The sequence below is a fragment of the Dermacentor silvarum genome, chromosome 7 (genome assembly GCF_013339745.2).
Source record: "Dermacentor silvarum isolate Dsil-2018 chromosome 7, BIME_Dsil_1.4, whole genome shotgun sequence".
Classification (NCBI taxonomy): domain Eukaryota; kingdom Metazoa; phylum Arthropoda; class Arachnida; order Ixodida; family Ixodidae; genus Dermacentor; species Dermacentor silvarum.
In genome coordinates this window covers 63,334,218-63,346,415 of record NC_051160.1, presented here as the reverse complement: position 1 = coordinate 63,346,415, position 12,198 = coordinate 63,334,218, and positions in this window count along the sequence as shown.

Below are 12,198 nucleotides of genomic sequence, written 5' to 3'. Positions count from 1 at the left end.
CGCCGGCATGCGGACCCGGACCTAAGGGCTCGCGAAGCTCGCGCTTGAACCGAGCATCGGCGCCACCAACCTCCGGTAGAGAACGCATCCGGCGTTTTGCCGCCGCTTCCCGCGCTCTAGCCGCCTCTGGGTCCGCTTGCCGGCGTCGCCGTGCTGCTGCACTGCTCACAAGGCAATGTACGGGGGATTCATGATTACCCGAATGATCCTCCGGAGCTTCGCCCACTCATCATCATTCACTTCGTGGAAATGCGGTGATTTTTGTCTTTATGAGTAGGCTTCACTGCAACACACAATATGGGAAAGCCAGCTTCCAAAGACCAAGTTTACACCGATCGCCTTAAAATCGGCTTCACTTTTTGTCATGAGTCACCGGCAAGACGAATGAAATGATGCAAAAAAAAAAAAAAAAGACTAAGACGCTGGCCGAAGAAACAGCCAAGGAATAGATCACGTGATCGCGACTGACGCGTCAGTGAATGAAGAGAAAGCGGGTGTGGGTATTTTCTCCGAATCACTATCCTGGTCTTATGCAGTACGCCTTCCGGATTTCACACACATATTTTTGGCTGAACTAGCAGCGATTATCTTAGCTCTGCGGAAACTTCCTTCAAATTACTCAACAGTGGTTATAGTGACTGATTCACTGTCAGTATGTACATCGCTCACTTCATCTGCAGACACTACTGTAACCAATACATTTAAATTGGTAACCTCTCCTAACTTAGGTCTGGTACGATTGGTATGGGTTCCAGGCCATCGTGGTATATTCTTAAATGAAATGGCTGACACACTTGCGCGGATATCTCTTGATGGACCAGTTATGTCTGTCATGCCTAGTGCGGCTTATGTCACTGCGGCTAGGTTTAGAAAACTTTCCCTATTACAAGATTCTACAAAACTGAAAATCCAAATGTCGGAATTTAATCATTTGTTTTTTTCGTGGGACAATAAATGGTGCCCCACACGTAAATTAGAGATCTCCATAACAAAATTACGCTGCCGAATCCCACTATTAAATTTTTACCTACACAGGTCCGGTCTGGCACCGTCCCCTCTGTGTCCTACCTGCCAGGAACCCGAAAACATTGCCACTTTCTATTATTTTGTCATCGCTTTAGGAATGAGAGGAAGAAATTCGAATTTTCATTCCGTAAATTGGGTATTTCACTAACTACTGAAAATATCCTCCCTTTCGGGGCTTCTTCAATGGGCTTTAGCCACAGGAACATCTGCGTGGTCCTTTGTGACTATATCTGTGACACAAAAAGACTACCCAGTTAATTCTCGAAATAAATCATTGGATAACTCATTAAATCGCTAATTGGTGTTTCGAAATTATTCTAATACCACCAAAATTTTTGTGCTGTTTTTATACAATTACAAAGATTTTAATTCTGTCTCTGCCCTGTAAATCTCTTTCCAAATTATCATAAACACTGTACTTCACCCTGATTTAGTTTTCCGTCTAGTTTTTTTTTCTCCATCTCCCCCTTCCGTTTAACCTTTAACCGCCAGCTTCTTGGCCAATCCCCCGTAGTGGGTAAGCGCCACGGATGAGGATCAAGCAAGCAAGCAAGCAAGCGATAATGAGCGGGCATTGCTGACGTGGTCGAGAAGCAGTTGCATCTCCAGCTGTGCTCTGGAGACGGGAGGCAGCAGCTTCAGGGACCATGGACCGAAGAGGGGACGTTCGCGAGTTGGCCAGCGACAACTCCAGCTCGTGAGCCCCGACTGCGTCGCCGTGGCTGTGTTCCGCGGCCCCGGTCCAGCCCTACGCTGCCGTAACCAGTTGCTGCCCTTTGTCACGAAGGCAATCGTCAACGTCACGTCAGCGGCACAACGGCCGACTGGCCCAGACCGCGTCCTGTGCCACGCGGGTCTCTGTGGAAGACCACAACCTCATCGCTCTCGACGGAGGTCGACGCCCACGCTGCGCCGGAACCACGCAGGCCAACGTCCTTTGCCACGCTGGGCCGGAGTCCGACAGCACGACTGGCGACGGTCAGAACGTTCGTTTGGTCGTAACTTTGCGTTGGTTAGTCGAGCGGAGGAACAATATGTAGTTGAGGGCTTGTTTGTTTTTATATGTATAGCTACTTTTTGGAGTGTTTGTGTATGTATAGTGTTTATAGTGTGTCAGGGTAGTTTGCTGTTGGTTTTTCTTCAATATCATTTTTTTTTGTTTGAGATTAAATGTTCTTCTACGTATTTGCTTTCTGTCTCTGTCCGTTTCTGGAGCGCTGAAATTCGTGACACTTTTAAACACGAATGCATTGCTGAGAAGACATTCTTTCAGGGGGCAATATAAGCTTTCATTTAAAATAATAGGGCCCTAGGACCTTTTTTTTTTCAATTATTTTATTAATTGTTCACTTGACCTTGGCTAAGCTTGAAGGTCAGATTTACAGAACCAGGCGTGTTCTGGGTTTGTACCTGGAGTAGTAGCGCTATCGCTCTAAAACCCAGCCCTTCACTGTATATCAAATTTTCTGTCCCTGTGGCAATGCGAAGTTGGGAGCCGAGCGCACTATATTGCTAGATTGTCAAGCCGTAAACTGTTTAGTATTCGATTCATTATTCACATCCTACTTTGTGAAATATTCGCAGTGAATTCTGCTCCAAAATGTTACTATTTGAACAACCCCTGTAAAATTATAACCCCCGCGAATACATCGAAAAATTGCCGCGTGACTGGCCGCTCGAGGCTCTTTCCCTGTATACGCGGGCTTCTTTGACGCTCGGAAGAACACTTTTATGTATCACGTATTGAGCAACAGAAAGCTGTATCGGGAGATTTTCAGGTTGCTCTACAATTCTCTCATTGACCTTTTTCATCTAATTATAATATTTGATAACTAAATTAATTATCTATGACTAATTATGTAATTAAGCGCAATACAAATAATATTTTAGTATCTGCAAGCGACGACATTACTTTGGTTCTGTCCAGCTACGTGGCATTTGCATATTTTTAAATCATAGTGCATGATAGCTGGGACACCATGTATAGGGGCAGCAGCCCACACAAGTTAAAGAAACGATAAAATGGTAACAAATAACGAAAAAAAAACATATTTGCCTAAATTCCTAGCTTGAAAATACTTATCGTAACGTGACGCAGAAAAATAATAGCTTGGTTGGATGGTTGGCCAATGTGTTCATTACAGATGCTGTTAGCCTGGCAGTCTAGGCTCGCAATTGCTGCGCCTGTTCATCTCTTTCGCTGTTCAAGAATCTGCTACCACATATCTAATCAGTTCAATATAGCATAGATATGCGAGTAGAAGGCATGAAACATCCTTACGAACTATGATCTGCCCTTCGAGGAACAATAATTTAGCAGGATATTCAGTTTTCTAATATATTTTATATATAAAATATAATCTATTATACAAATGGGTGAAACAGAAAGTCATTGGAATAGCAATGGTGTATAAAAAACAATGAATAACAAAAAAAGAACACTTTTATCTAAAAGTTCAATTCAATTAAATTCAATTCTCTTTATTTACCAGAAATTATTCTGACTGGACTCCTGGGCTAAAAGCTGCAAGAGTACAGCTTGACGGGGCCCAGGAGACCATACATACATGGCAACAAGTGACAGGTAAACAGATAACAGATGTTTAAAAGCATAATACACAAAAATAAACAAGTTATTTACGCAGATAGTAGACATGATTACACATTGAGAACCTGTACTCTTACTGGTAGAGCCAAAAAAAGAAAAACAATGCATTTGTGTTAGAATGCAAAAGAAACATTATTTCAAGCAACTAACAAAGCACAATTTTACAGTAATACGTATACAACACTAATTTACTAAGAGAAAGAAATGATAACACCACTAATACAAGAACTAACTGCAATAGGACAAAATAACATCAGTTATATATCAATAGCAAGTAACAAGAACGAAACAAATGACCGTGTTTTGATAGATAATTGAATGAATAAATAAATTAGTAATTCAGAAATATTTCACGTAATATATTTACTGTGGGTTTCTTTAAGTCATTATGTTTATTTAGAATATATGGAAGGTTATGTTTCAAAGACTGGTGTTTATAGTCGGTACGAAAACGGGGTATAAGCCACTTTCCCACGTTTCGAGTATTGATATCATGACTCTGACGCTGCAGAAATGCAGTAGTCTGAATGAAGTGTTGCAACGCAGAAGAGCAGATGTAAAATGAACGCAGGATGCGAAACTCATACAAATCTTGGATTTTAATTAACCTGTGAGTGCAAAAGTATGTGGAAGTCGGAGATAAATAACCAATGTTGGCAATGCGACGGACAGCTTTCTTCTGTAAAAGTAGTATTCCATTTATATTACGCTGAGTCGTAGTAAGCCAAACCAAACTGCAGTAGTTTATGTGTGATTGAAATAGCGCGTGATATATTTTAATTTTTATTTGTGTTGGGAGAATTTCGCGGCACCGCGATAAAACTCCCGTAGTTAAAGAAAGTTGCTTAGATAAATTATTTATGTGAGAATCCCAACTTAGATGAGATGAAAATGTTACACCAAGGATTTTGTGTTCATCAACAATGTCGATTTTATGTTCTGCACACATAATATCTTGGTTAACGTTGCATGTCTTGTTTCTAGATCTGAAAATTATTACCTTCGTTTTCCCGGGCTTAATTTTAAGTTTATTTGATAGTGACCATGCTTTAATGTTACTTAATAATCGGTTACATCTTTCTACCAACTCATCCGCATTTTCGCCAGACAGCAAGACTGTGGCGTCATCGGCATATATGATAAATTGCACAGCTTTGTCGATGTTTACAATGTCATTTATAAAGGCGTTGAAAAAAAGGGGACCTAATACGCTTCCCTGAGGGACACCTCTACTAACCGGCAATGAAGATGAGCGATGGTTTCCCAGACATACGCATTGTGATCTATCTGTTAAATATGATTTAGCTAAAGCCAGAGGAGTGCCCCGAACACCATACATTTCTAGCTTATGCAATAGTGTATTATGGTCAAGGGAATCAAAAGCCTTAGTGAAATCCATGAACAGGCCTAATGTATAGAGCTTGTTGTCGAAGTTTTCTAAAACAAATTCCTTAAGCCTTAACAAAGCTAACTCCGTAGACCTTCCTTTCCGGAAACCAAACCAAAAGTTGAAGAAACGTACCCCATGCCGTGTCGCGAAAGCAACGTTGGATTAATCGACTCGCTGCAAAATCTGTTTAATAATTGTGGCAGGGTGTGGAAAGAGAGAGAGAACCAACTTTATTTAAGTGAAAATAAAGGTTCAAGTAGAGTGAACAGAGTCGAAATGCTTAAAAAGAAAGGGAACAGTAAGAAGACGAGGGACGGGTGTTGGTGTTTACTGGTGACCAAGACCCCTTTATGAAAACACTCACTCTAGCGACATTCCTTAGCGCGCGATTTCACGTACCGTGCTGTCGCGGGTAGCCAGGCTCGGAACGAGGTCGACATCCACAAAGATCCATTATGTACTTTCCACGAAATTGTTTCCCATTATCGTCGGGGCAGGAAGACATTTCCACCTGTTCAGCTTAAGCGCCTATACCTTATATACATACAGGGTGTTTCAGCGAACACTTTCAGAATTTATTTAAGGTTGCCTGTGGCAGATAGCCCAATTCTAGTTAATGAGCTGGTCTACTCGAAGAGGCGGACATTACTTGCACAAAAACTTGAAATGCTTAATCGACTAATTAACAAGAAATCACTAATTAAGTTTTTAACTAATTACCTGATGGCCCATATTGCAATTTACAAATTGTAGCCGTGGAGTTCGCAAGGCGGATACCCTCGGAATTAATTCTCAGGATGACACCAGTTTCGAGATATTAATTCCCGAACTTTGCGGAGAAATGCATTGGCGTTCCAGTTAATTGTGTGCTTCAATGCATAAAGCGACATTTTGTTAAGAATTTAACTGGAACGCCAATGCATTTCTCCGCAAAGTTCAGGAATTAACATCTCGAAACTGGTGTCATCCTGAGAAATAATTCCAAGTGTATCCGCCTTGCGAACTCCGCGGCTACAATTTGTAAATTGCAACATGGGCCCTCAGGTAATTAGTTAAAAACTTAATTAGTGCATTTGTGCTAATTAGTCGTTTATGCATTTCAATTTTTTGTGCAAGTAATGTCCGCCTCTTCAAGTAGACCAGCTCATTAACTAGAATTGGGCTATCTGCCACAGGCAAGCTTTAAGAATTTTTGAAAGTGTTCGCTGAAACACCCTGTATATATATATATATATATATATATATATATATATATATATATATATATATATTAAATGAAGTGCAGGCGCACGTAGAAACGCAAAAAAGATTGAATTTCCATGTTTGGCTTTTCTACGTGCGCCTTCACTTCTTTTAATTTATTCAACACCGGATCCGAAGGACTACTTCACACACACACACACACACACACACACACACATGTATGTATGTATGTATGTATGTATGTATGTATGTATGTATGTATGTATGTATGTATGTATGTATGTATGTATGTATGTATGTATGTATGTATGTATGTATGTATGTATGTATGTATGTATGTATGTATGTATGTATTCCTTGTTCTTTCACTAGACGTGTTAGTGGAATGCACGGACTTCTTTATCGTCGTCGACGTACCCTCCCCCCCCCCCCCCCCCCCCCCCCCCACACTCCTCGTTTCTGCCCCTATGCAGCTGCGTTGCCATTGTATAGGGCCAGTTAGAGATCTCAGCGGCATTACTACAGCTCCCATTGCTGCGACGACAAGTCCTCAGCTCTCAGGATTTACAGACGCGGGAAAAACACCGACGGCACCATCTAGTTCCGTTTCCACCGGATCAATTTCTCATCAACGTGGGTCCTCAGATAAGGCGAACAAAATTACAGCTGAAAAAGAAAGTGCCCAGCCTGGTCTCAAAGCGATCTTTCTTTTACTCTTCTATAGTCTTGTTTTCGTTTTCTTTCTCTTTTTTGCATGTTTCTTTCTTTTTTTTTCTTTTAATCGGCTTCTGTGCGTATTCGGTGCTATAGTGAGCGCTATTGACGCAAGAACGGGGATCCAAGCAATGCCCGCCTCTAACCTGAGTAAATGGCGGCCATGTGCAATTCGTCTTTCGAGACTACGAGCTTAGTGGCGCGAAAATACTTCGTCGAGACTTCTCCGGCACCATTACTTTTACCGAGAGAATGCCATCTTCACTGAACAACTTGTCCGATTCATTCAACTTCGCTTTACGAATGGTGATGGATAGTGACAGCTACACTCTATCATTCATGTATTGGTAGGTTCGCCTCGAAGGTACACGTGCTATTTTTTTCTTCTTTTTTGTGGTGCGTAGCATTTCCCGAATCCAGTGGCAAGCTGTGTGCACTACTCTCTCTTTTCTTATTATCCACATTCGTCGGTAACAAATACGGCCGCGGCCATTCTTGCTGCCCGAGTAAACATTCGCTACGGGAACCCTGCAATAATGTCTCGTCGACCTAGCAGGACGGTCAGGGGCAACGAATAACCGAGCAATGCAAGACTAGATCCTGCTGAGGTTAATGCTGTGGAGCCTTTACGTGTTGCTTGCTTTGATCAAGCGGACAGATTTACCCTCTTTGTTGTCCGAGGGACCGCAGTTTCTTGTTGCTGTTTACGCTATGGTCGCGTCATCGTTAATGATGTTGCCGTTTGTTTACTTTATCATTGCGACTGCAATTATAAGGTCGCCGCCAATGGCGTGCAGTCCACCGCTAAACTGGACGCACCTTCAACGCTACGCTCAATCGCCTCCTTGACAGAGCAAGGACAGCGTTCTGCCTTCGATCCACGGCTGACATGCGCATTCTGCTCTACACACTATAAGCACACTGGCACGGCCGCTGGTTAAAAAAAAATAAACGTCAAGCTAACGGTAATTAATATTAGAGCGATAGCTCTGCTACTCCATGCAGGTACAAACCCATAAAACGCCTGGTTCCGTGAATCTGACCTTAAAGCTCAGCCAAGGTCAAACTGGGACTTAGCCTTGTATGCTTCGTATGCCGCGTGGGCGCCCATATCTTGAAAGCGATCTGCGATGTGGACAAAGTGCGCGGTCGCGCGGGCCTCATCTTCAAAGCGATCTGCGATGTGTACAAAGTACGCCGAGTGCTGATAGCTTCGTATGCGCGGTGCTTTCGACGCTTAGTTCACTTTGAAGCGAGATGAAGCATGAAGGTCAATTCGTTTACTGCTGCTGCCGCGCCGAGCAGCGTCTGTGTGTTGTCTTGTGGTGCAATTGTAGATGCGGTAGTTGTTGACGGCACCGAGTAGCCTCCGTATCCTTTCCCAAAGCAAGCAAAACCGTGTTATTGCTCGACAAACTTGGTTTAACTGGGTTCAACCACGGCAAACTTTTTTTCACTGGGCGCTAGCGAAGGCCGACAGTGTCTCGTCGGCCTCATCTCGCGAACCGTCCAGGTGGGACACCTGCTGAACACCACTGGTGGTGCTTATCACGCCAGTGTTGTGAGATCCCGAGCAGCTGCCAGGCTGGTGCTGTTTTTCTTGCCAGCAGCAGTGGCCTTACGTGCCGCGTCGCGCCAACATGTCGCAGACGCGCATAGTTTAAAAACGTCGTCCATGGATTTCAAGCGCAGAGCTATACACCTTGATTTTGCTGTCAATGACTTCGGCCTTCGGACGAAAGTTCCAAATTCTAATAAATAAATATACAGCGAAGCTGTTTATGGCTAGGGTTCCGGGCATTTTTCGTGTCCGTCAACGAAAACTATCATCATCAGCAATGGCTCGAGCGTCGTCGTCTTCTTCCATAGCCGGCTCCGTTGCCGCTCATCATTCCAGCGCAGAATTTCGTTTCTTTTCTGCCGTCGCAATGGGGAGGCCGCGTTAAATGTTCTTTTATTTTACGGGGGTATGAGCCATTGCTTAAGGCGATATGAGCCATTCATATTCTTCTGTGACGGACAGAATTAATAACAGAGGTGATACGCAAATGTGTGTGCGTACCTATCGTCACGATGACCACCGATCAGGACAATAATTATGTTCGTACCGTTGGTCAAAATTCTGTGTCACCTCTTCGCTGGTCATCCACCTTCACGGAGTGGAATGGCTCACGATTTTTAAATGTGAAGCATTTCTAGGTGAACATTTGCTACTTTGACAGTATCTATCTGTCCATCCGCCTACGTCTTTGACCTATCATGGTCGTTTCGTTAACTTGGTATGTACCAAAATTGGCATACTGTGACAAGAGTATATGAGCAACATAAATGACATGTCATGACATGCGTGTCATGTAGGTCATGAAACAGCCGCCTACGTCTTGGTGCTCTCATGGTTGTTTCGTTAATTTGGTAGGTACCAAAATCGGCCTAGTGCGACAGGAGTGTATGACGAACATAAGCAATAGGTCATGAGTGATGACATAAATGTCATGACAGTGACCCAGCGAAGAATAGTAACACTCAAAAAACCACTGGGATGGCTTCGGACATGGACACTAAGTGAAGGAAACACTAAAAGATGATCGTAGAAATCTTAGTCATGAGCATGACGCAGCAAAATGACAATGACTGAGCGAAAAAAAGGTTAACACTGAAAATCTACTGAAATGGGTTCTGACGTAGCTACTAAGTCAAGGAAACAATAAACGATGATGGTAGAAATCATAGTCATGACCATGACTGCACAAAACTGACAATGACTCAGCGAAAAGAGATTAGCACTCCAAGAGAGAGAAAATGATTTAATGAAAGGCAGGGAAGTTAACCAGGACTGAGCCCGGTTGACTACCCCACACTGGGGGAAGGGAAAAGGGGAGAGAGAGATTAAGAGAAGAATAGAAAGTCCGCTGCTGATATCGCCGACGTTGCAACAGACCTCTGTTCTATCACTGATGATCAATCAGTCCGGTTCCATAGACGGTCACTCAGTCCTGTAGTCTTCAAAAGTGGCAGCAGCGCTTTTGTGGCCTTTTGCTGCTGTGATATTCGAGGCCATGGTCCCAAGATCTTGCTCAAGGTGAACGGTCTTCTATCTAGCCTATTGAGAACGTTGCAGAGGCCATGTCTTTCGTTTTGAAAAGATGGGCACTAGCATAGTAGGTGTTCTATAGTCTCATCGACACCGCAGGCATTACACTCGGCGCTATCAGCCATTCCAATCAAACACGTGTAAGACCACGATTAACACTCCAAAGCCACTGAAATGGTTTCGGACTTGGGTACTAAGTGAAGGAAACACTAAAAGATGATAGTAGACGTCATAATCATGGGCATGACTCAGGAAGAATGAGAATGACTCAGCGAAAGAAGATTAACACTCAAAAACCAATGGAATGGGTTCGGATGTGGTACTAAGTGAAAGAAAAGGCTAAAGGATGATGGTCGCAGTCATAGTCATGAGCATGACTAAGGCTTTCGCCTTAAGGTATCTTATGTGTAGCTAAAGGGACTCATGAGGACTCATGACATGAATGTCATGACATGCGTGTCATGTAGGTCATGAAAAAGCCGCCTAGGTCTTGGTGCTCTCATGGTCGTTTCTTTAACTTGGTAGGCTCCCCCGCACACTGCTTCGCATAACATCGATTCCCACAGGGCGTGGGATCTGCCGGATTTTTTCTTCGCTTTTTTGCCCGTTTTCGTGGTCAGTAGTTGGTGGCTGGAGATTACACTTTCACCGCCTTTATCGCTGATACAAAGGTCCTGATGAAAAGGGTGTTATTTTAAGAGGTAAGCTGTTTTTGCCAGGCGTAATTTGTCGTGCGTATCAAGAATCTACCCAGAACGAAAAGAATATAAACTTTCTTGCCGAAGTGGGGTTCGAACCCGCTTACCCCCGGTCCGAAAGCAAGCGTCGTAACCAATAGGTTATACAGCAAAGCATGCAGACCATGCATTTGTGCGAACCATATGATTGCGTTCGAGTGTCGTCGTCCACAGCTGGCGCGTTCGTACGCTCGTGCTCTGAGAGGTGAAGATGTTTTGCACGCTATGAGAGCGAGAGAGAAAGAGAAGCATTCACGGAACGGGTCTCCTGGAACGCGGTGTCGGCATTGGAACGTGGTGTTGCAAGATGTGCTATGCAACGTGCAGTGAAGGCCGTAAGTCCAAGACGCGCGAAAAGAAATCATCATCATCATGAGTAATAAGATCAAAAGTTTGCGCACTTCCGGAAAATGCTGGGCTACGATCGCCCGGCTTCGCTGTTTCAAGCGTTGCGCGGCCGAGTGCAAGGTTAAGCGTTTTTTCCCCTAAAAATGGAATGGAAATGGACAAGTAGCATTTTCTTCCATATTCTTCTTCTTCTTCTTCTTCTTCTTCTTATTATTATTATTATTATTATTATTATTATTATTATTATTATTATTATTATTATTATTATTATTATTATTATTATTATTATTATTATTATTATATCATCACGTTATTGTCGAAGTGTTGGTCGGCAAGAGGCGGGCGTGTATGTGTGCGAAGACATTGTACAGGGTCTCTAAAATTAACTAGAACGGAACAATTGAACACCCCGTGTGAATATATAGGAAGTAAGGGCACGGCCGCACTCGAACGCAGGAGCACGCAGCATATGCTGCCTGGTGCTGCGTTCGAGCGCAACCGTGGTAAGGGAAACGCGTAAAAAAGTTGGCTCGTTAAATACGCTGGCTGGTTCAGAAGGAAATTTCGTGAAGTGAAGACGTTTATGGCTGCCACTGGTTTGTTTCAAGCTTAGCGGTTGTGGGGGGTCTAGTGGCCTTTAGTATACCCGCGGTACAGATGTATTCTGAGGGTCTTTGACAACATAAGACCACTCTTTATGTACACACAAATTAAAGTAATCCTTTATCTATCCGTTGTTGTTGGCGTATAAAAACTTCGCATAGGCTGACAGTAACCCTTTTCATTGGCGCTAGATTATACCTCAGCTAACCAGAAAGGCCATCGCTTAAGCATACAAAGCCAGGTAGCGAAGCAGCGTCAAAGAAAATATTTTTTTGCCCTTAGTGGCAATAGTGCTTCTTTTCTCTTGACATTTCTTAGAAAGTAGTTCCATGCGTTTTGATTTGATTTTCTGCCCTATACACCATCTATATGCATGTGTCGGGCGTTATACTTCGTTCGCATTATACTATGACTGCGTCTTTACATTTAGCTTTTATATTTTCGCACGCGCGCTTATGAACGGTGACATAGAAAGCTC